The following is a 23,498-nucleotide window of genomic DNA, read 5'->3' as shown; positions in this document are numbered from 1 at the left end:
AATGCCATGTTTTGAGAAATAAAACGTTTTATATGTCTGCCTAACACGGTTAATAAACCAACCCTGTTTTTTTATTCATGCAGATAACAAACTGCGCTAAAATGCGCCTGATACAGACTGAATGAATGAATGAGGAAATGAAAGAGCGCTGTGTCAGAGGGAGGAGACTGAGAGAAACTCGAGGTTAATTGAAGAAAACCTGCTGCCGACCAGGTTAGGTTCACAGGCTCAGTTACCATAGTAACTGACTCTGAGGTTAAGTTACCTCTCTTTCTGAAACGGGTTGGAGTTACCCCTCTCTCTCAGGTTTGATTAACCTCCCTTTCTGAAACCGAAAACCCAGTTTCCCTCAGCTCACAAACTCAGAGTTTTCACTAAAACTGCTTTCTGAAACGGATCCCTGGAGACGAGAAAAGTTGATCCTGCTTCTCTCACAGAATGCGCCTCGAAGGCAGCACCAATCACTGATTGTGTAATTATCTGCTGCTTTAGTGAATCAGGCGCTAATTACAGGCAGATTCCATGCGCAAATTGAATGAAATTTGAGCTGTGCTTTCATGTACGTAAATCCGGCCCTTAGAGGAAGGAAAGTTGAAAGTTTGAACTCAGTAAGTTGATTGAGATGTTCATTGAATGTCTGATTATACATATACATACTGACACAAGGGTGCCACTAGCTGCCCCCAAGGAGGACCAAATTAATATCTACTTAAGTAATTGTAGGCAAAAACTCAGCTCATCTGCTAAAAACATGAAGCCTCCTCTCATACTGTATATACAGGACTGCAGAAACCAATAGCGCAAGAGTAGAAAAGTTTGCAGTCTGCAAGTTCTACTTATGCCACAATAAAACAAGATGGAGAAAGAAAAAACATATACAGTATTTTCTATACACATTCCAGAAACTATAAGAATAAAATATGAGCAAAGTTGTGAAAAGGTTACTCTAGACACAGCCTTGCCAGAAAATGAAAAGCTTCCTCCTTCCTTTCTATTGGGGGAACACAGAAGTATGACAGGGCAGAAACTCAGTTTGTCTCTTGCTGCCTTGAGGCAAGAAGGAAAGAAGACAAATCTTCCGTGAACCTGACTTACCTGTCTTACTGCTATGTACAGAAGAGACATATACCTGGATGGAGAAAAGATACATACATTTTTGGTCCCGTTCTGTGTAACATCTAAATACAAAACAGATTTTAATTTAATTAAAAAGTTAGGCCATGAGTCAAGGAACAAGTGATTGCGTTTTGTGAAATGTACATTTTTAGTTAGTTAGTGGCAACATGTCTCGACAGCCCCGACACCACCATGAGGTTGATATTGTGTGTTTTTAGTGAAATGTCTTGACAAATAGGATGCATTGTAATAACTTTATATAATAAATAACTTTGGCAATCCCATGATTTTTACCTTGCACCACCATCAAGTCAAACTCTTAATTTATCCAATACTTTTACAACCAATACCTGCAAAACTGACATCAACCTAAGGTTGACTTTGTGTTTATTTGCCAATTAGCAAATAGCATGGTAACACCCTAAATTAAGATGGAAACATTGTTAGCATCATACTTGCTACACATCAGCATGCTAGTGTTGTCATTGACTATGTTTACATGCACATATTTTGTTTTTTGCCCTAATTCTGAAAAAGACGATATTCCGAATAAGCTGTTCACATGGCTAATGAAAGTGAGTATTCCACTAATATTCCCGTTTACATGTAGCCATGCAAAACAGGATTGATTTTTTTTTTTTATTTTTTAATTTTACCAGCGGTGGCAGATTTTTTGGGCCGTGCAAACACAGTGTCCCTCTTTCATTCCTTCAACCAACTTCATGAAAAGGTTGGTGTAGCGATGTTTGCGCATATCCATGTGTGAGCATGTTGGCATGCTGACACTAGCATTTTGCTCAAAGCACCGCTCTGCCTAGCTCACAGAGCCACTAGCATGACTGGAGATTCTTAGTCATGTTTACGTTCCTAACTAACAATTTCTACCGGTTTGAAATTTACTGTAACTGTTTATTCACCATTCTTCCCACATGTTTACTGTCATTTTAGCCAGTTAGGAACCTGTGAGCACTTACATAAACATGTATTGCTTTCTTGAGGATTTAGCTATTAGGTACGTATTTGAGAAGATTTATACATTTTTATAGTTACTCTTTATTTTGTTTTACTGCTTGTATACAGATAATTATGTTACCAGTATATTTTGTTATGCTCACTGTCTTTCTTTTCCTGTATCTTTTATTTCCTTCCATGAATGCTTTAGCAACACAAATTTAACATGTCATTCAAATAAGACAGTCATTCAAAAAAAAATGAGAGTGGGGGGTGCAGTGTGATGGTGATATGTCTCGATTGCATGATGCTATTTTCATAAAATGAGACAGAAAGCGAAGGAGAGGCAAATTTAAAGGGAAAGAGAATGTATGAATGACAGACAGAAACAGTAGGACGAGGGTGAGCGGAACGGACAGCATTTTGTAATCATACATTCAATGTGTGCGACCAAAGAGCTGAGCCACTGTTATTTAAACCTGGAATGAAATATTCATGAGCAAGCCATCGTCTCACTCTCAACCCAATGGGAGAGTGTATGAATGACCCATATGGTGGACTGGCTACTATCTGAAACTCATCTATGGTAAACAGAAACACTTTGAAGAGTTTATCGTGCTATAGGCAGACAGATATCAAACCCAGAGAGAAAGACAGATGTGTGATGAGCAGGGAAAGGGACAACCTTTACTGGCATGAATGGACAGGATCATATGTTGCCAGAGCAATTAAGGTTATATTCAAAACCTTAAGGGAAAAAACGGAGAGGGGTATTGGGGGGTGAAGGAAGAAGATGAAGAACAGAAAAGATAGGGTATATAATGAGGAAGGGAGGAGCAAGGAGAGAGACAGGGATCAGGCAATAAAAAGACAGATGAGATCAAGAGAGCTCTGACACGCTCAGGCAGTGTACGCTTTCTGTGAGCCTGGGAGCAGCTGAGCTTACCACACACACACACACACACACAAACACACACAAACACAAACGTTGTGATGTGGTTAGCTGTGACTTTGACTCTGACTGGGTGTTTATGTGAGATGTTTAGAATGGGGCTGAACTGTAGGAAGTTGTGCCAGATCACAACACCACACCCCACCATCATAATGAGAAGGGGACTTAGTGGGCTTTGGGCTTCTGTTGTGGTGTCTTTAATTCTCTACCTCTCTATTTTCTGTCTCTGACTCTCACTCTATCCCGGTCTGTGCTGTCCGTCTGTTTCTCGGTCCAACGCTCTGTTTCCCTTCGGCTGTTTCTCTGCACTTTCTTCTCTCTATATCCATCAATCTTTCTCTCATCCTTAACTCCTCCATCTCTCACTTTTGTAGAGGCAATACATGTCCATGAAAAACATTTGCAGTGATCTTAATGGCGTGATATCTGCATTTTAAGTGGGCAGTGTAAATGTCTCCAGCTCAGCAACGTGAGAAGAGCTTAGAAAGCCTTGTGACAGTGTGAACACTATGGAAGTGTGAGTTAGGGAAAAGTCAGATCTGTGTCACAAATGGTTGAAGAACCTGATCTTTTAGGCATGTGTAGGCCTAAGTGTTGTAACATGAACACAGAAGGAGTTTAGATTATGATTGTAATAAGTATAGGAACCTCCTGCCAGATAAACCACAACTCTCTGTGATCATGAGGTGGTGGGCTACATTGAGGTTTAAGCCTTTAGTTGTGGTCGCTTTGTACTTCAGTTCTCTTCTTTTTTTCCCAGAGATTATCATGACATTCACTCAGCATTTCTCCATCATTCAACCTCTGTCTCTCTCACCCCCAATCCTTTTTTTCTTTCTCCTACAGAGTGGGATTTCAATAACCTTTAATGACTCAGATATGATATGTACTGTACAATAACCAGAGCTACACTGTGTGCTTTGAATTTCTCCGACTTATAGCTGCTCTTATAGTTTCTTCCCTCCTCCTCCTTCCTCTTTCTCATCCAAAAATACAAAAACCTTGCTTTGTCTGAAGGAAAAAAAACTAACTTTAACTTAAAATTAGGGCTGTCAAACGTTTGACCCGGAGCCGTTCTAGCCACCATTGGACTGTAAAATGAAGGAGGGAGACGAGAATGTGCTGCCTGGATCATTAACTGGAATATTTACTTGTAAATCTTCTTCCTGCCAACCCTGGCTACCGAAATCTGGTGCTACTGATATGTCTGCACTTCTCTCTGATGCTCTGAAACAGACGATACAGGCAACACAAACACCGCTGCACCTGACGCTAGTTAACACTATACTCAACAGCAGCTAACGTTAGCCTACCGCTAGCTAGTAGCTGGATTAAAAACGGGTACAATGCTGACAGCTAATGCTAAACGGTGTAAAGTCTGACTGTGTTTTACTGTAGAGGATTCAACGCCTGTATGTAACAATCTGCAGCTGCCGTCGGAAAAACAACACAGACGGTGCGTTCAATGAAACTGGTAAACTACAGCCTCGTGGTGCATTTGAAGTTATTGTAAATGTCCTTTTCCCATCTGGTGGTTGTTTTTGTCGTTCAACAGCAATTTACTAGTGAAATAAGTTATTGTTATACATTATTATTAAATCATTTAATTTTGACCATATGGCCTTAGGTAAACAAGCCGTTCTTTAATGTCACCGACTGTTGTTTAGTACCCTTTTTTTTTCTTTTCTTTTTTTACTTTCTTAAAACGTATCAGTTCAGGCACCGTTAATTATGTATGTGATTAATTTTGATTAATTAATCACAGAGTATGTAATTAATTAGATTACATTTTTTAATCAATTGACAGCCCTACTTAAAATACATTTTAACCTGCCTTCTGTGTCACTATTGCCACACAGGCTGGATCAACACTCTTGAGATTTAAGTAATCAAACATCCACACACAAACCCATACAGACCCAAATCTAGACAGAGCCCTGGGTGCACTTTCACATAGATGGAACCCAACATTCAGATTTTCCATCTATATAAAAAAAACACACACACACACACACACACACACACACACACACACACACACACACTTACCATCCACCCCCACACCCTTCCTCTCCCTGTTTCCTAAACCTCAAACACCCACACACTGCCTCTTGATTCAATTAAACCACAGTCAAGTCTGAATTGTGACATATACCCCATGGAGGGAAGTGGGAGATGTGTGTGTGCATCTGTTTGTTTGTGGGAATCAGAAAACTTCCTGACCTCCTTTGCCATGACCCATCCAGCCCATTATGGTAATGGCTGAGTGACCTTTGCCCCCTAATACAATCTATGCCTGCCTTCCACTGCTGCTCCCTGTGTTTCTCCCCCACCCCCCTCTCCCCAAATCTTTTTTGTTCTTTTTCCCCCCTCTCTGTCAGTCTGTCTCTCTGTCTGTCTCACTCTCAATCTCTCTTCCCTAATGAGACAGGGACTGTCCTCCCTGTGGAGACAGACACACACACACACACACACACACACACACACACACACACACACACATTAACATACAGACGTAGACTGCGCACATGTATACACATGCAGATAGGACACATGCAGACATGCACACATCCATGCAGATAAAAGACAATACCCCCACCTCTACCACCACACACATTCAAACACACCACATACACATACTGACCCAGAAAGCCCATCTCTATTATGCAGAACATCAGTTAGCTGATGGTGGAGCTGATTATGCAGCTACCCTCTAGCTAGCCCACAACTCCCTGTTGGATATCTGCCTTTAAAACCCCAATCCCAAATGTCTTTTTAGCATATCAATAAAGAATTATATATTCCTAAACAGTAGGACTTGCATACATATAGCTTTTCACAACTTTCTCATCTCATCATGTCACAGTATGAGCCTATTTCAAAAAAGGCAAATTTAGGTAAACATTTCACACTAAAAGCATCCCTAAAGTAACATTTAGCTTTCACGCTGATGTAAAGATTACAAAAGTTCCCCGTCACGATTTCTTTCTCCATCTATCAGCATATTCTCTATAAATATTGCATAAGCAAGTGCAGATATGTTATTTTCAGAATAAATAATAAGAAATTTTGCTGTTGTTCCACTTAACCATTAACCGATTAAAAATCATTCACAATTACTGGCTCTGGTGCTTTATGCCAACACTTACGCATGCACTACGTTCAGTGACAGCGAGTGAATGGTATTTTGAAAGAGAGAAAATAGATTAGCTTTTCAAAACAAAATGGTAAGTAATGTCGATCTATACCATAGAACATGTTACAGGGGTGAGGATTTGAACACTCAAGCACTTGGTGTGGCTCAGCAGGTAGCACAAGTCAGCCACTTGGAGCCACATGTTGGAGAATCTGAATCAATTTCGTTTAGGATTTCAGATAATCTCTTCATCAATTTAGCAAGTGTGGTATATAGTATGGATTTCGTTTCTTGGCATCAGATTGTTTGCCTCTGACTGACATATTCTCTATAGTCAATGCTGCTCATGTGTAGCATAATATGCTGTGCCACTAAACATACCCAACTTAAGGAAAACCATTTAGAACCTATTATATTATATCATTTTTAAAATATACAGGAGACAACCATGTTTCTGTGTTCAGGGATACTGCAGTTAATCAAAAGCAAAAATGTGATTATAAAATGTGATTTTTACAGTGAAGAAAGAATATGTCTACTCCTTCCATCCACTCCACATTTCATTCTCCACTGGCAAATCTTAACTTCTGAAAGGTCCATTTTCTTACTTTAGATATTCCTAATGGCATGTTTCACTAGTGCTGAAGAGTAATCGTGGCAAATCGGAGAAAAAATTGCCTGGTGTCACATGGATGAGTTACAGTAATAGCTTCAGAATCACAAACCTGACATTCAGTCTTCTTTTGCTGCATACTGCATTTATCTTAAATCTGAAACCTCTGGTAAAATGTGAACCAGTCAGCAGCAGCAGCAGCACAGAAACTAACTTCAGATCACTCTACAAATACCTTGACTGGGTCCCAGAGGGCTGGCTTTATAGATTGGTGCAGTGCAGGGGTTAGGAGTGGTGACCCCAACAAAGATTGCTTGCTAAGCAAATAAGCAAAGTAATCTGGCTGTGTGTGTGCTCATATGTGTGTCCACACATGCACACAGTGTGTGTGTGTGTGTGTGTGTGTGTGTGTGTGTGTGTGTGTGCATACACCATATACTTGTGTATTTGTCTCCATGCATGTGTGTGTGTGTGTGTGTGTGTGTGTGTGTGTGTGTGTGTGCCTGTCTGCCTGCCTGCCTGCCTGTCTGCTCACAGCTTAGAATGTGGTCCCTGTTGCATGTTCATTGATAATGCCATGTATTGCCATTCTGCATGTTTTAGTTTGGTAATTGAAAGGCCATCTGTGGTCTACTGGGGAGGTTTAGTAAAAGGTAAACTACAAGGCTCATTATTTTAGGAGAGGGTAGCCCTTGGAGGCCAAAACAAATTAATTTGTGTCCAGTTTAACCTTCAAAACTCAATTATTGTAGGTGAGGTGTATGCATGTGCAGTGTTCATGCATGTTCTTTAGGAGTTTGTGCACCCTTGCATATATGTTCTCAAACAGTAATAAAACAAAGTCAAGCTGACCTGTAATTCTGGGTAGATGAAACCAGCTACTAATTTGTCTAATGGCGTTTTTCCATTACATGGTACCTGCTCGACTCGCCTCGACTCTACTCGCCTCGACTTGACTCGACACACTGTGCGTCCGTTTTCCATTGCAGATTTTAGTACCGCCTCAGCGTGGCTGGTCGTATGCCGGCTCGACGCACACACCAGCGCACAAATATAAACATCAGGCCACTTGAGTTTGTTTTACAGTTCTGTGGAGGCTCCACGCAGAGCTTTCGCCGTAGCCTGTGTAGCCTATGTAAAAGTGGCCCGATGTTTATACTTGTGCGCTGGTGTGTGCGTCGAGCCAGCCATGTGTGTGTGTAGTTAGGCTACGGCGAAAGCTCTGCCGGAGCCTCCGCAGAACTGTAAAACAAGCAGCGCCGCAGTAAACTGCCATGACCTAACGCGACACACACACAGAACGTTGAAGGTGTGTGTTGCCAGAAGACACATTTTGTTTCAAATTAAGCTGGAGGCAGCAAAAAAAAACAGTTGGCTAAACTGTTTAAAAATAGCGGGTTTGTTCAGGACACCCCGTCTGTCGCTTTCACGTCACCTTTTCGGCTCGCCTCAGCTCGCTTGGAACCTCGACTGAAGAGGTACTAAAAAAAGTACCTGTTAGCAGGTACCAGGTACTTTTTTTTCGTAATGGAAAACCAAAAAAGTAGAGTCGAGGCGAGTCGAGCTGGTACCATGTAATGGAAAAGCGCCAAAACAGACAATGTTGTCTTAGCCAAAACTTTGTCTAACAGCACACAAAACAAAGTTGATTACACATAGTGAGTGTGTATGTGCGGGTCTGCCTTTGTAAGTCTGCTGGGTCCATAAACATGGAAACAGACATAAACAGACATAAGCGTGTCTCAGCAGTTTCCTGTGTGTGTGTGTGTGTGTGTGTGTGTGTGTCCGTCCCCAGTGGTTCTCCTGTCACTCCTCAGACCTGCAGAGCAACGCTTTCTGCTCTATTATTGTGTCTCAGTGACTGCCCACCAGCACATGTGTATCTGTCTTTAGGCCTACATGTATGTGTTTCTCCATCTGTCTCCTGTCACCAGCAGTCCTCTCTGCAACATTAGGACCTGTTAAGATCAAGGGTCATTTCTTTAAAGGTCAAAGATCATCCTTCAAAAGGTGAAAAGCCACCAGGGTCAGGCCTGGTGTGAGGTGACATTGAACAAGCACACAGCTGAAGGCTTCTCAAACACCTTTGGGAACTTGGAGAACATCCCACGTGGGCGGCCTACAGTATATTCAATATAAAGACATACCAAAGTCCTATTTTATAGGTAAAGTGACATTGGAAACTGCCATGAGAGATGGTTAATGACCAAAAGATGTAAAGAGTAATATAAAAACTAATCAATGACTTACAGTTGCCAACATGACATTAAAGCCCCTTAAGGGCAGGGTTGTAGTCAAGACCACCTTTGTCAAGTCCAAGACCAGGACTAGTCAAGACCGAGTCCGAATCAAGACCGAATCCAGGAAAAAAAGTCTTATGTATGACCGTATCAAGACAATCATTTTGGGTTATTATTTGTTGATCTAAAAGCAAAAACAGTGTCACAACACGCAGGATTTGTAAGTATAGCCATTCCCCTTGATATAATCTAATCTAATCTAAAGAAAACAGAATGACATATGGTGATACCTCATAATAGCAGTGTTAGAACTACTACTATTACTATTACCACTATTAGGTACTAGTACTGAGCATTTGAGCAACTAAATGACAATATAGCTTCACTCCAGATGTAGTGTAGAAAAGAAGTGACCAGTATTACAGAGTGTACCCCTATGGTTGGTTTATGCCTTAAAATAATGGCCAGGATCTCCAGGAAAGGCAAGGCGAGGCAGCTTTATTTGTATAGCACATTTCAACAACAGGGCAATTCAAAGTGCTTTACATGAAAACAGATTAAAAAATTTAAAACAGATGAAATACGAAAATAAAAGTTACAGTGCAGTATAAGAAATGAAACACTGAAGAGCAATTAAAACAGTTAAATATATAAAAGCAGATAAAATAGGAATTTCTCTTTATATGCTTATATAGATTGTCATACAGTGTCAACAATGCAACTTCAGTATAAGAAATGAACAGCTATTTAATGAAAGGCAACATCAAAAAGATAGGTCTTCAGTCTTGATTTAAAATAACTGAGAGTTGCGGCAGACCTGCAGTTTTCTGGGAGTTTGTTCCAGATATGTGGAGCATAAAAACTGAACGCTGCTTCCCCCTGTTTAGTTCTGACTCTGGGGACAACAAGCAGACCTGTCCCAGACGACCTGAGAGGTCTGGGTAGTTCATACTGTAGTAGCAGATCAGAAATGTATTTTGGCCCTAAACCGTTTAGTGATTTATAAACCAGCAAAAGTATTTTGAAATCAATTCTTTGAGGCACTGTGTGTAGAGACTTCAGAACTGGAGTGATCCACTTTCTTGGTCTTAGTGAGGACTCGAGCAGCAGCGTCCTGAATCAGCTGCAGTTGTCTGATTGATTTTTTAGGGAGACCTGTAAAGACACCGTTACAGTAGTCAAGTCTACTGAAGATAAAAGCATGGACAAGTTTTTCCAAGTCCTGCTGAGACATAAGTCCTTTAACCCTTGATATAGTTTTAAGGTGGTAATAGGCTGACTTTGTAATTGTCTTAATGTGGCTGTTAAAATTCAGGTCTGAGTCCATGACTACACCAAGATTTCTGGCTTTGTCTGTTGTTGTTAACATTATTGTTTGAAGCTGAGTGCTGACTTTTAATCGTTCCTCTTTTGCTCCAAAAACAACCACCTCAGTTTTTTCTTCATTTAATTTAAGAAAGTTCTGGCACATCCAGTCGTTAATTTGTTCAATGCACTTAGTCAGTTGTTGTATTGGACTATAGTCCCCTGGCGATAAGGTTATATAAATTTGTGTGTCATCCGCATAACTATGGTAACTTATTTTATTGTTTTCCATAATTTGAGCCAGTGGAAAAGGCACAATGTGTGAGTCTCCATTTCAAACATCACTGCAGGTTGACTGCTTTTAGCAGCAGAGGTTGATTGTGGGCGACAATACTGTCGTGGTTAGCTCGCTGAACCTCTACTGCCAAAGTTGCTGGCTGGCTCGGCAACGTTAGCTAATGTCCGCTAGCATACGTACAGGCTAACTATAGCCAGTTAGCTTTGTGTATAACGTAACAAACACCCACCCATCTCGTAGGAGCGAAGCTTAATATTTCATTCAATAAAATGATGGTACATAAGGAGCACTAACGCCACAGGTCTTATGTTGACAACGTGGATGCAGATATAGGAAACTCGTAATATTTATCTAGCAGGCTAGGCTTACGCTGTTGCGCTAACGTTAACAAACGTCAGCGTAGCATTAGCTAGCAGTCTAAACTTGTGAAAAGCCCGTCCAAGCTGTGTTTCACTTTCCCTCCAATCAGTGCTCGAAGTGGGCCAATACTCACCGGTATGCAGTACCGGCACTTCTACATTTTACTCTTAAGCCTACCTACTTTTTTCTTGCATACCGCTACTTCTCACATGTAGCCGGTACTCTACCACTGACAGAGAAAGCGTCAGTGTCAGAGAGATTGACCCTAACGTTACATAAACTACACCAACTTCCAACTCTGCTCCGGTCGCATCTACACGTCTGCTTCCTCTCTTTGTTTCTCCTCTGCCCCCTTCTCACCAAGGGGGTAAGCTTCGCTTCAGAACATGAACCTCCTATGGCGCCATTTTGATGCTACCAAACGATCACCCGTTAGCAATCATTGACTGCCATTCATTTTGATGTCTCTTTGACAGCGAATAACTTTACATCTGAAGAAGACTTTTTTTGTCCATTGTTTATTTCTAAAGAAACACGACAATGTATAAAAGGGTCCATTACCTTGTATCTCACGTTATGGCTCCGTAGCAGACGTTTTTATAAAAATAGGCTAACGATTGTGTCATAACAACGCGACTTACTGTCGCATAGTAGAGGAATTACCGTATAGTACAGGAGAAGCTCGCAGGCAGTTTTGACTTACATTAGCTGTTTAAGTTTAATTACTAATGTTAACTAGCATTTTTGTTAGCAATAATTAGCCTGTGTCCATGTTGTCTCCTTACATATATCTACGTTCTCCGTCTCAGCAAGATTCGGAATGATTGAGATTTCTCTTGGCCCAGCTACCAGAAGACTTACAACTTTCAGACAGGATGCTCACGTCACATTTACGTCATCTCTCTCAGTCGGAGGCTGCGCAGTAACGCTCAGCGCTCACCGGAAAAGTGCTTCTTATATCCTTCACTGGTCTCCGTCCAGAGCAACAGGATCTGTTGGTTCATTCTTATATACTGTCTATGCTTCCCACACACACACACACACACTCACACACACACACACACACACACACACACACACACACACACACACACACACACACCCACATGCACAGAGCTCTCTTAAAGGAGCCGCAGCACCATTTTACAACAGCTGTCAAGAGAATGACGCACGCACGCATGCACACACACACACACACACACACACACACACACACACACACGACAATAAATACATACATTTATGTTGTTAATAAATAACAAATTGTTGTTAATAGCAATAAATTGTTGTACCAGCAATATCTCCAAGTTTTGTTTTTCACTTTAGAAATCTCAAATGTCATAATGATTTGCCAATGCAAGAGAGTACCGGCACCTTTTTTTCTACTTCAAGCACTGCCTCCAATATTATTATAAACATAATAAAGACACCTGGACTCGGTCAAGACCAAAAGTCATATTTGGCAAGACCAGTGGCAGATACCGAGACAAGTCCAAGTCCAAATACCAGCGAGTCCGAGACCATAGAAAAAACGTCTTGAGTCCAAGACCAGACTTGAGTACTACACCCCTGCCTAAGGGTAGTATTTTAATATCTCTCACTTTGGCAACTCCTGTTGTTGATATCAAAAAAGACCGTGACCGTTATTTAGTAGCCCTCAGCGTCTGATACCGTTGCACAAGGCACCCTTTAGCGTCTGTATGAGACACACCGGGCTTTGGCGGTGGCGCTGTGAGATGACGTAGTTTTAAAGAGAGACAAAGTCCGGGTGGGCAAGAGGGATGGGTAAAAAAAAAACACAGGACTTTCGCCCAGGAGAGTACTGTTTGTTACCCGTGTGAAACCAAAGTCAGCATTGATTTATTTTAACTTGCGTACGTAAGCTAACTTACTTACGTAACATACTTAACTAACGTAAATAGGGTTGAAAACTTTCCCTCTTTAACGTTTAGCTTAGCGCAGTGCCATTGCAACCATAAACAACATTGGCTTGGCCGCGTCATCCTCCCAGCTTACCCTCTCGTCAAAAATCGTCACATCCAGTTGCAAATAAATGAGATGGCGTCGCCCATATCGCCAAACTCAAAAGCATCAAAATAGCAGTCCACAGACCAATGGGTGACATCACGGATGATTTTGACCTAAACCACAATCTTTTTCCCAAACGTAACCAAACTAACTTTTGTTGCCTAAACCTGACTTTACCCTGCACATTGAAAAATTACGCCAAAAGGGTACCTAGAGAAGTTAAAACGTGACGCCAAGGGATCCTGACCAAGCATCCATTTGTGATGAGTTGGAAGTGAGAATGTGTTATGCAATGCATGCCCAACCCTCTTCCCTAAAAGATCCAACCCAGGGACACTAGCATGACAGTTTTTTTTTCACAGAACATGCTTTAATACAGGCCAAATAATTGTTGAAATATGCTGTACCTGCCCTAAATACTGCTCTCTAATATAGAGTGATATAAGAACAATAAACATCTAAGTAAGGAGAAGGAGGAAGAACTACCTGAGAGATGACTCATTTAAAAATGTCTCATGTCAGTCTGTGTTGACAAAAAGACTTGAAAGGGGAGGAAGCCCAAGTTCACCCTGGAATTAAGGATAGGGGCTGTGTGGCTTACATACACAGACATCCGTTAACATCCACACACAAACACACCCACACCCTCGCACGAAAAGACTCACACACACACTGCCCAAACAAATATCTCACCCAAGCACCAAGTCAACCCATTCACCCAGCCACGGCACTTATAAACAAAGTTTTCCCCTCCAGCTAAACTCAAGTCTGACCATAATTGAGTCTGCTCTTTCAAGTGATTTTATTGAATTCCACTTCACTGCTTTATTTTTATTGTTTTTACTTTGTTTTCTATACTGCTGCACTCTGTTTTATTGTGTTTTTTAATGTTTGTTACCTTGGGAAGACTGGTAAAAATAAATGTCATCATGCGCCGATACATTTTTTCCTCAATGTTATATTTTGAAGCATCTCATGAGGATTTTTGCTGCTATCAATGCTGGGATATTTGCAGTGGTTAGATATGGGTTTGACAATGTAACCACAAGGTTTAAAATTAGTGTAATTACCTCATTCAAATCTGATCAAAGCAAAAGCATAACGAGGTTAACCATTTATATTTGATCAATAACATTATATATTGGGAAGGCACCATACCTAAATTTCTGTCTGCACTGTTGCTTTAGTACAGCCAGGGGTCTTAAGGGTTGGGAAGAATGTAGCTAAGAGATGAGATAAGGAGTAATTGTCAGTCATTTATGTGCTATAAAAAAGTCATTTAAGACAAGTATGTCTTATGGATATATATATGGATATACAACGTTACAAACAGGATACATCATACACCGGCAGGAGCTATTCCAGGATTTTTTAAGTGGGGCAGCACGGGGGGCCAATAATCAGTCAGGGGAGGCCCAGGGGTTTTTATCAGAATACAGCATAGAAAATATAGGAAATATTGGATAGGATAGAACAACACAATCTAATTTGCTAAGAACACATTCATTATTAATTTCACTTGTTTTTATTTTTTTTAACAAGTTGTGTATCCAATTACAATACACATTTTCTATGGGCTGTTAAGGCAAAAACTCGGATAGCCATCATGGAAACATTAACTGGTCATGTGACAAGGGCTGGGAAGATTTTTTTTCACAGAACTGTATAAAAATAAAGTGTAATACACTTACAATAAACTTGCCTCAAACTTCAACAAAGAAAACCTTGCAGTACACATTTTTCAGATTATAGGAAACAAAACAGAAATAAAATGCAATACAGAATTTATTTCTTACAGCAACAAGTGCTCTACAGCGAGTTTAATATACTTCAAAATTTCAACGAAGTACACAGTTGCCATACAATGTGTGTTTAAATTATTTATCCATTTACCAAATGGAAAATCAGTGATTGGCAGAACAGGCAGCAAAGTGACAGTAGTTTGATCCAATGGAAATCAAATTTATCAGATTGACAGCACTCTAGCCCAATGGATTGGGGGGGCAATTATATTTCAAGGGGGGCGGGTGCCACCCGGGCCCCCCCTGTAGACCCACCCCTGTACAACGGTGCTACTGCCCAGTACGCATAGACACACAGACAAATACACAAAGCTTAGACAGGCATAATGAGGGCTAATATGAGGCTTTGAGTAGATGTTATCACAAAAGAATGCAGTAATGTAATCCAGCAGGGAAAGAGGCTGGAGCTTCTCCTGCTGCTTTTCTAATCCTTTATTGTATTGGCAGGAAAAGGAACCTTGGTTGCCAAGGCGATAGTTTGTATATACAGTATATACAGTAATTTGTGGTCATGTTGTTGAATGAACAAAATATCGATACATGCAGTAATCAATAAATGGTAATGTTATTGGCAGTAATCGACAAAAACGTCATTCTCCATTCCACACAATGTCTATGGACCACTCCCTCTTTGTGTGTGTGTCTCACAGGGTAAATCATGTTTCTGCCCTGTTACAAACTCCATTGTTAAAATGGTATAAAATAGATACAGACAGGTGTGCAAGGTATAACTGTTGAAATATGAGCTGTAATAAAGCAGAATGTCACCTGTCTCTACCTAATGTATATGTTAAAAGCATCTCTGAGACATGTTTGATTAATTTTGGGAACATTCCTTAATAATCCAGTCATGTTTTTCTACCCACATTGGTGAAATCGCTAAACCTCTGAATTTATTCCCAGCCCACAAAAAACCCTTTAACCCCAGGGTGTGCGTGAGTGTGAGAAGGTGTGTGGGTGTGCATATGTATGAATGTGTGTCCATCTTCTCTCCAGTTGAACAGGATGCGGGAGGTCAAAGGAGAGGGTCAAAGGTCAAAGCCTGACTAAATAATTACCAGATACTCTTTGCGACGAAACACACACACACACACACACACACACACACACACACACACACACGCACACACACCTACACACACACACACACACACACACAATCAAACACAGCTTCACGACTATATGGGTTGTTATTTTTGAAATGTCTGGACAGCGTCTTCCTCTGTGACCCCCTTAGCTTGTGCACACACCTTCACCTATACAAATACACACTTGAACGTGCTCTCTTTCCCTCCCTGTCTCACTGGCACTCACACATAACGTTCAAGCCTGAGCGCTTGTCCCCATGACAGGCTATCAGTCAGGAAACAGGGGAGAAAAGGAGACGAGAGAGGCGGGGTGGCTAGATTTAGCCTGTCATTCACAAAAGGTCAAGGGTCGCACTGAAAGCCCATTGACATGTATACACACATGCACATGCGTATATGTGCACTCACACACACACATACAACGGTGTTCATCAAAACAAGGTCAGAAGTGGAGGGCAGACAGCTGGCTAGGTTTACAGAGAGAAAGAGAGAGAGCAGACAGCTGGGTAGTTTTACTAGCATCTGCCCTTTAAATAGAGACTGGAAGAAAGTTTAAAGAGGACACAAGTGAATGTTTACAGCAGTGCAAAGAGGTGCAAGCACTTATTTCAGTTGTTCTGAATGTTTTCACAAAGAGTTTGGCATTCACCAATGTTTTCTTATTTGGGATTTGTTCTTAGGTAAGAACAGAATCTACGCACACTCAGGAGCACTCTTACGCAGAATTTAGAGCTGACATGTTTGCGCAAAACCAGTAGCTATACCGTTTTTGTCCGTTCTAAATTAATTTAACATTTCTCTCCATTTTGTAACTCATTATTTTCATTATTTTACACATAATTATATGTTTGTTTTAATAAATACACACTACTGCTCATTTGTAAAGCACTTAGGATTGCCATTGTGTATGAATTGTGCTAGGCTTATATAAATAAACTTGCCTTGCTTTGCCTTCAATTCACATCAATTATGACCCTGCCATCCAATAATAAGTGATTGATCACACTATTTATTAGGGTTGTCCCGATCAGGTTTTTTTGCCCTCGAGTCCAAGTCATTTGATTTTCAGTATCTACCGATAGCGAGTCCCGATCCGATACTTCTATAATAATTCAACTTTATAATACCTCCAGACTGCAGACATACTCGCGCACTCCGCTTCAAGCTGCTTCCGTGTTCTACTTTGCCGGCATTTAACCAATAGCGTCTCTGCAACAAAGTGATGTCATGCCGCACCCTTTTGACTCTGTGTGGAGTCAAAAGGGTCTAACTCTGTGCCACCGCATAACTATAGATGTGTTAAAAAATAATGAGAATATATATACATATATATCCGAGTCCTGATCGGGAGGTAACGTCCGATTCCGATCGAGTCTGAAACCACGTGATTGGGCCCGATTTCCGATCACGTGATCAGATCTGGACATCCCTACTATTTGTACACCAAGAGTCTGTGTTCTATGTTTTGAAGTCATTTTTTTGCATCAGATTTCAGATCAAACCATTTCTTTTCTACTTCATTTGTTCTGCGCCCTTCTCCGGATACAGCGTTCACATGAGTAACTGCATTCCATGCATCGGTTTTATTAGCTGCTTAGTATGCACTGCTGACGCTACTAAATATGATGTCTCATTTTTCGTTAATTTCTTGCAGCAGTACCTCCATTTCAGAATTACAAATTTTTTTCTTTCTTTTGGAGTCGAGGCCTCCACCGTCTTTGCCACGTCTTTTGGTCTCTAAGGGCGTTTTCACACCTGTAGTTTGTTTGCTTTGGTCCGAATCAGTTGGTGAGTTTGTAAATGTGGAGCGATATGCCCTCGGTTTGGTTTGGTTTGGTTTGGCTTCACACCTGGAAGAATCCAAGCGTATCAAAATGCGCCATTACAAATCACGCAAGAACTTCCACTCCTGTTATTGGTTGGATGTGTCTGGGGGCTGTAGCAAGAAAGTAAATACAGGAAGGGGGACCTGTGTTCTGGACTAGTGCATATTTCTTGCATCTCCATGGTCAAACCAGCTCATTTCATTAAAATGATTAGACATTGTTTCGCGAGAGATGTTACTACATCTGCTCTGGTCACCAAGACTTCGCTCTGCTCTGCTGGCATCTGTTTCCAATTTTAGCGGCAGCTGGTTTGACCACGGGGATGCAAGTGACGGACGGCAAGCTTGACCGCAATCTATTTCTGTGATAGAAACACTGCAAGCTGCTACTGTTTGCTGCTCTGCTGCATCGCAGATTGCTAAACACACCTGACTACAGGAGACATTAGCTCAGACTGGAGGAGTATGTATAGTTGATGCGGTTTGAGTACGGATCACGTTCTCACCACAAATGAACCGCTCCAGAGTTCGATTGAAAGCGTACCGAGACCATCTCTTCAAGCAGGTCTTGGTACGCTTGTTTGGTCCGCTTTTGGTGCGCACCCGAGTGTGAATGCTGCATTCTCACCTGACCTGACGAACTGCACCAGCGGGACAAACGAACTCTAGTGCGATTCAACCGAACTAAACGAGGCAGGTGTGAAAGCGCCCCAAGTGTGCACACGACACAGCCCTGCCATCTCATGCCCTTTTATGGGAATTAACGGGGTGTTTATCTATGCTAAACAGGAGCAACGAGCACAAGCTTTCAATTTACGAAGACATTGGGATTCAACATTCTAAGAACACACCTGCGAACAATTCTGTTGTTTAAGAACACGTCATGAATCAGACGTAGACTTTTCTTAGGGACTTTCTTAAGAACATATTTAAGAGAAAACTTAGGAAGATATTGGTGAATGAGGCCCATTGTAAGGGACTAATTTGTTTAGTGAAAAGAGGGTCGCTATAATGTAATTGTATCAATGTTTTGTCTTGATATTTTTGTCACACAGCTCAGCCCTCTTTTTCTGGCATCCTTTGTTAACTGTTAAAACAGAAGAAGGAAGCAGGTAAAACAAAAACACTCCCTGTGCCAAATCCTATGTTTTTCACTCTATGTCACTGTGGCATACATCCAGATCAGACACGTCAGTTCACCTTCTCTCTTTGGACAAAAAAATCTCCTGTCCGTTTTAAGTCCACACCCGGGTAATTAGCGCTATAATGAGAAGACATAGGCAAAGAGAACTGGGCAGAAAACAGGTATATCTGCACACAAACAATGTCGTGCATTTAGACAGATAAGGTTATACATAAAGACATGCACTTCCCCGAGACTCCCACTAACCACATGGCCTACTTGTGCTCACAAGCTCTGGCCAAGACAAATTAGACCTTTATTGTCGCTAACTGCTGGAGAATGTGGCTATGAGGATAAAGGAGTTAAGATCAGATGGAGAGAGAGGGTGAATCATTTTGTAGTAGTTTCTGAAGGTAATGAAGGTGTTTGTAATTAATTCTCAGAGTGGGCTTCTGATGTTATGCTCTTTATCAGTCAGTGTGCGCTGTGCCGCACTGTTGACAGTGTTTACTTTCATTTTCTTAGTATCAGTTAAGTCTCTGTATGTGGTGCTCATTGCATGATCTGTTCAGTGAAGGTGATATCCCATGCTGTGGACACAGACATGTCAGAAAAGACTTACTTGACAGCAGATTATGTGAACAGAACATTTGAAATTGTGAAGTTAGCGCTGGTTGAATCACTACTATAGAATATAAGTTTGCAATTGAGAGTATCACAATGCATTTGTATGAAAATGTCCTGTACGGCACTTTGCATTTGTGTTGTCTTCTTGGTAGGATTTACTCTCATGGAGTACCACTTTCACCTGCAGGGACCCCACATGGGGCCCCAAACCCCAAGGATGAAAAAGTCTGAATAATGTGACCATTCAGTGCAACACAAAAAGGCACAACATGGGTGGTCAAGGTAGAGCAGCCAGGTGGGTTAAAAAGGAGGACCCGGGGAAAGGAGAACGGAGTGGAGCATGTGGTCAACACAGTAGGAAACCCAGTGGTCATTTCACCCATGGACACACACATACACACACCAATTGATAGACTTACAGATAAAATGAAAGATGCATGGTTAGCCAAACATGGAGACAAACAGCGAGACAGGCCAGAAGCCAGATGAACAGATAGGGATGCATGCAAGGCTACAGTCACACACACCCAGACACACACAAACACAGACAAACAAACTGGTCAACCTGGCCACAGAGGCTGAGTTTCCTTTGCCTGTGGGGATGATCAAGGGTAAGCTAGGATAAGCAGTGATTTGTCTTTGTCTCATGTTGTGCTGTCTGGGTCATAAAAACTACATATTTCTCATGTAAGAGTAATGCTTTCCTTGTAATTTTATACTATCATCTAATCTCCCAACCCACCATTGATCATTTATATGTCTAAGAAAGGTGAATAATAAGTGAAGGTGTGTTTTTAAAATTTAACCAGGCATAAAAGTCCACACGTTCAATGCAATGTAGGTATAGCATTGGTATAAAGTGAATATAAAAGCAATGCTAGGGTTCATTTGCAAGATCACTTATATTTTTTATAAGGTTGTGTCAAATACAGTACAAAAGCCATCCATCTAACAAGTAATTTCACTTCACATTCAGCCTTCAAGTCTGTGTGGGACTATTCCCAATGCCACACCTGCCCACAACACAGTTTCTAATAAAATTCAGCCCAATCCCACAGGACAAATGAGACGCATAACATTATGGCTGTTTTTAATCTAAAGAAATGCTAATACTCCACTGTTTACTAAGAAACGTTTAGAGGACTTATTAGATGCCTTTATAAGTTTAAAAAAAACACCTTGCACCAGCTTAATGCTGTAGTGCACGACTATTTTATATTAATGAACGTCCGTTACGTTTAAGCCATTGCCAAATGAGCTCCACAAAGCTCTCTGTATTTCTCAGTGTGGCTAAGTTTACAAAAAGGTGTAGTCCTGTGACATTTGTGCGCAGCAACTCAAGTGATGCATTTTATGTCACCGCTGAGATAGGACAACAGCAGCAGCGTTCTGATTTGGAGACTAAGAGGACATTAAAATTACAAGATAATTACTTCTTCTGAGGAATCATCATTTTTAATCCTCCGTGTCCACCATGATTTGACGGGTTACTTAGCTAGTAGCGTTTACTAGCAACTGCATGGAGGAAGGGTGGGGGTGGTGCGCCATCACCGAAGGCTTACGTCATGCGGATGCGCCAACAGTGTTGTTGTCATTACTTAGAATTCCTCATGGGGGCGACATAAACTATGCACTATAGCTTTAAGGCAATAGAAACTAAAAGCTGATAGAAAAATCATGTCCTTATTTTTCAAAGTTCATATTGTTTGCAATGGCAATAAATGCAAACCTGATGTTAGACCATCAGATTTCAGAGGAAAATTGTTAGTTTAACTGTTATCAGAATAAAATCATCTATACACAATACCTAAAGTACAATATTAGGGGATTATTAGATATAGATGCATACAGTTTATGAAAGACAATGCATGGTAAGGCCCATTAAACAGGGGAGAGACTGGAGGAAAATAACAAGAACCTGAATTACTGGTGTATTCTGTGTCCAGTCATACAGACACACAGGACTGGTGTATATGTTTCTAGCTAGCACACAGTTAACTTCTGTACAGTTGGTATATTGGCATAGTTGGTATCTGGGGCAAATAAACACAAACGGCCCAGCGTGCGAATGATGCAAAGCGAAAATTTGCTTAGCTTTCTGTCTGAACATGTCTTCAAACTCCCAACAATGGCTACCAGTGTACATGCATGTGTAACCGTTTATCCATCCTGAAAGTCTTTTTTATGGCTGCTTTCGTCTAATTCCATCCACATTCCAGTTATGAGATATTTCCCACATTTCACATTCTTTCTGCACAGCTGCTTCACCTAAAAAGAAATAAATTACATACCAGTGCAAGACAGGCACAGGAAATGGAGAACTGTACAGTGGCCACTAGCTAGAGCACTGTTGTCTGTGTATTCATCTGAGCCAGACTATAATAGTGCATTATCACGATATGGTGTGACAATCCAATCTGATGGCAGTAAATGCTCCACCAAACCACGCTGGGAGTGGAAAGATTTCACGTAAACGCCTTCTGTCTTGCTAAACCAGGCGAAGGGAAACGACGCGTTGCACAATGCCTCTGTTGTATTATTAGCCCCTCAGAGGAAGCTACAATTGTCGGATCAGACTCCATAAAAAAGAGTAAAGTAAGTCTGGGAAAATATCAGCTTCCTGTCCATGACTTCAGGGTTTAGCCTGAGTAAGTGTTTGCCTCTGCCTTTCTCATGCTTCACACACTTTCTGACCCTGTTACCCCCCCCCCCCCCCTCCTCTCCTCTCCTCCTTACTCCACAGTTATTTGGCTGGCTCCTTGTTTACTCAGATCAAACTTGTCAGGGAAAACCAAGAGAGTTTAAACAAACAGGCACACACAGACACACACCGATCAAAATTACCTGGCATCGAGGCACCACACTGCTAAAACACCAACTGCACCATTCTCATATGCTAGACCGGAGATTATTGCTGTAATTTATGATGACATAAATACATTGTGTGTGTGTGTGTGTGTGTGTGTGTGTGTGTGTGTGTGTGTGTGTGTGTGTGTGTGTGTGTGTGTGTGTGTACACATGGGAGATGGAGAGGGAGCCTGAGAAGGAGTGTTCGTGAAATGAGAGACACACTGTACTTCATGTATTATCATTATTATTTGCGCTAATGGTCAGATTTGGTTTCCCAGGAGCTCTTCTTAGCTTCCAATGCTCAGTGGGATCAACAAGCTCTCCAGAGAGAGAGAGAGAGAGAGAGAGAGAGAGAGAGAGAGAGAGAGAGAGATGTAGATATGTCCTTCCAACTTATTTGGTTGGTAGCCAGCCTGTATCTCCCCGGGGCAGCACACATTGTCTGACCTCAAATGAACTCAACTCAACAGTAGTCTCAGTGCTGATGCTGTGGAGCTGAAAGAGAGGGGGTTGAGGAGAGCTAAAGAGAGCTAAAGAGAGCAACACAGAGAGAGAGAGAGAGGGTGGAAGCAGGAGAAAAAAACTGCCTTTACATGTTTCTGGCGAAAAGGCAAAACCCAAGTCATCCCCTCCATTTAACTGCTATAACAAAATTTGGTCAAAATTGATGCAACTCAAAGGTCTAAAACGAGTCCATATTCAAAAACCAATTGAACTAACTATTATCAATTTGCTGCAATGCTGGAATTACACACCATCCAAAACAAAATTCTGTAAATGCTTGATTGAGAATACATTTTAGCAGCATGCATCATTAAAATGATGGGTGAAACAGAGGCATTGTAACTAAATGCATGGTCAGTTTAGATCTACAGAATTACATTGCCAGGAAAGGCCTGTCAAGCCGGACATCTGGCGAAGCGCCTATCTGTGTGACAGATTTTCCCTAATAAAGCCAATGAAGCATATTTTATGTTGCAAAAAGATTAATTTAAAAGCGACCGAGAGAAAAAGAAGTACAGATGGATGGGAAGACACAGAGAGTGAAAAGCATAAGGAAAAAAAGATGGAGGAAACAAAAAGAGTTGAAAAACGCATTTAGGGAATGGTAAAAAGGCTGGATGAAGTGATTGACATGACAGAGAGGGAGAAGGACAAGGAAGGAAAAGGAGAGTGGGTGTCCA

The 23,498-nt window shown here is 41.2% G+C and overlaps 2 long non-coding RNA genes across 3 annotated transcripts in view; one reads left to right on the top strand and one right to left on the bottom strand.

The window, feature by feature from the left end:
• LOC116049216 overlaps positions 1 to 23,498 on the bottom strand; it is a 95,399-nt gene that overhangs the window by 12,581 nt on the left and 59,320 nt on the right. The window lies entirely within an intron of this gene.
• The window catches only part of LOC118496128, a 44,797-nt gene that overhangs the window by 11,753 nt on the left and 9,546 nt on the right, over positions 1 to 23,498 (top strand). Inside the window, exon 3 of the long non-coding RNA XR_004898591.1 lies at positions 2,434 to 2,436. This is a non-coding gene — a long non-coding RNA (uncharacterized LOC118496128). The remainder of the gene's footprint in view (positions 1 to 2,433; positions 2,437 to 23,498) is intronic.

The sequence above is a fragment of the Sander lucioperca genome, chromosome 10 (genome assembly GCF_008315115.2).
Source record: "Sander lucioperca isolate FBNREF2018 chromosome 10, SLUC_FBN_1.2, whole genome shotgun sequence".
NCBI lineage: Eukaryota > Metazoa > Chordata > Actinopteri > Perciformes > Percidae > Sander > Sander lucioperca.
Note: the sequence above shows the minus strand (reverse complement) of the source record. Positions and strands in the feature narration are given on the sequence as shown.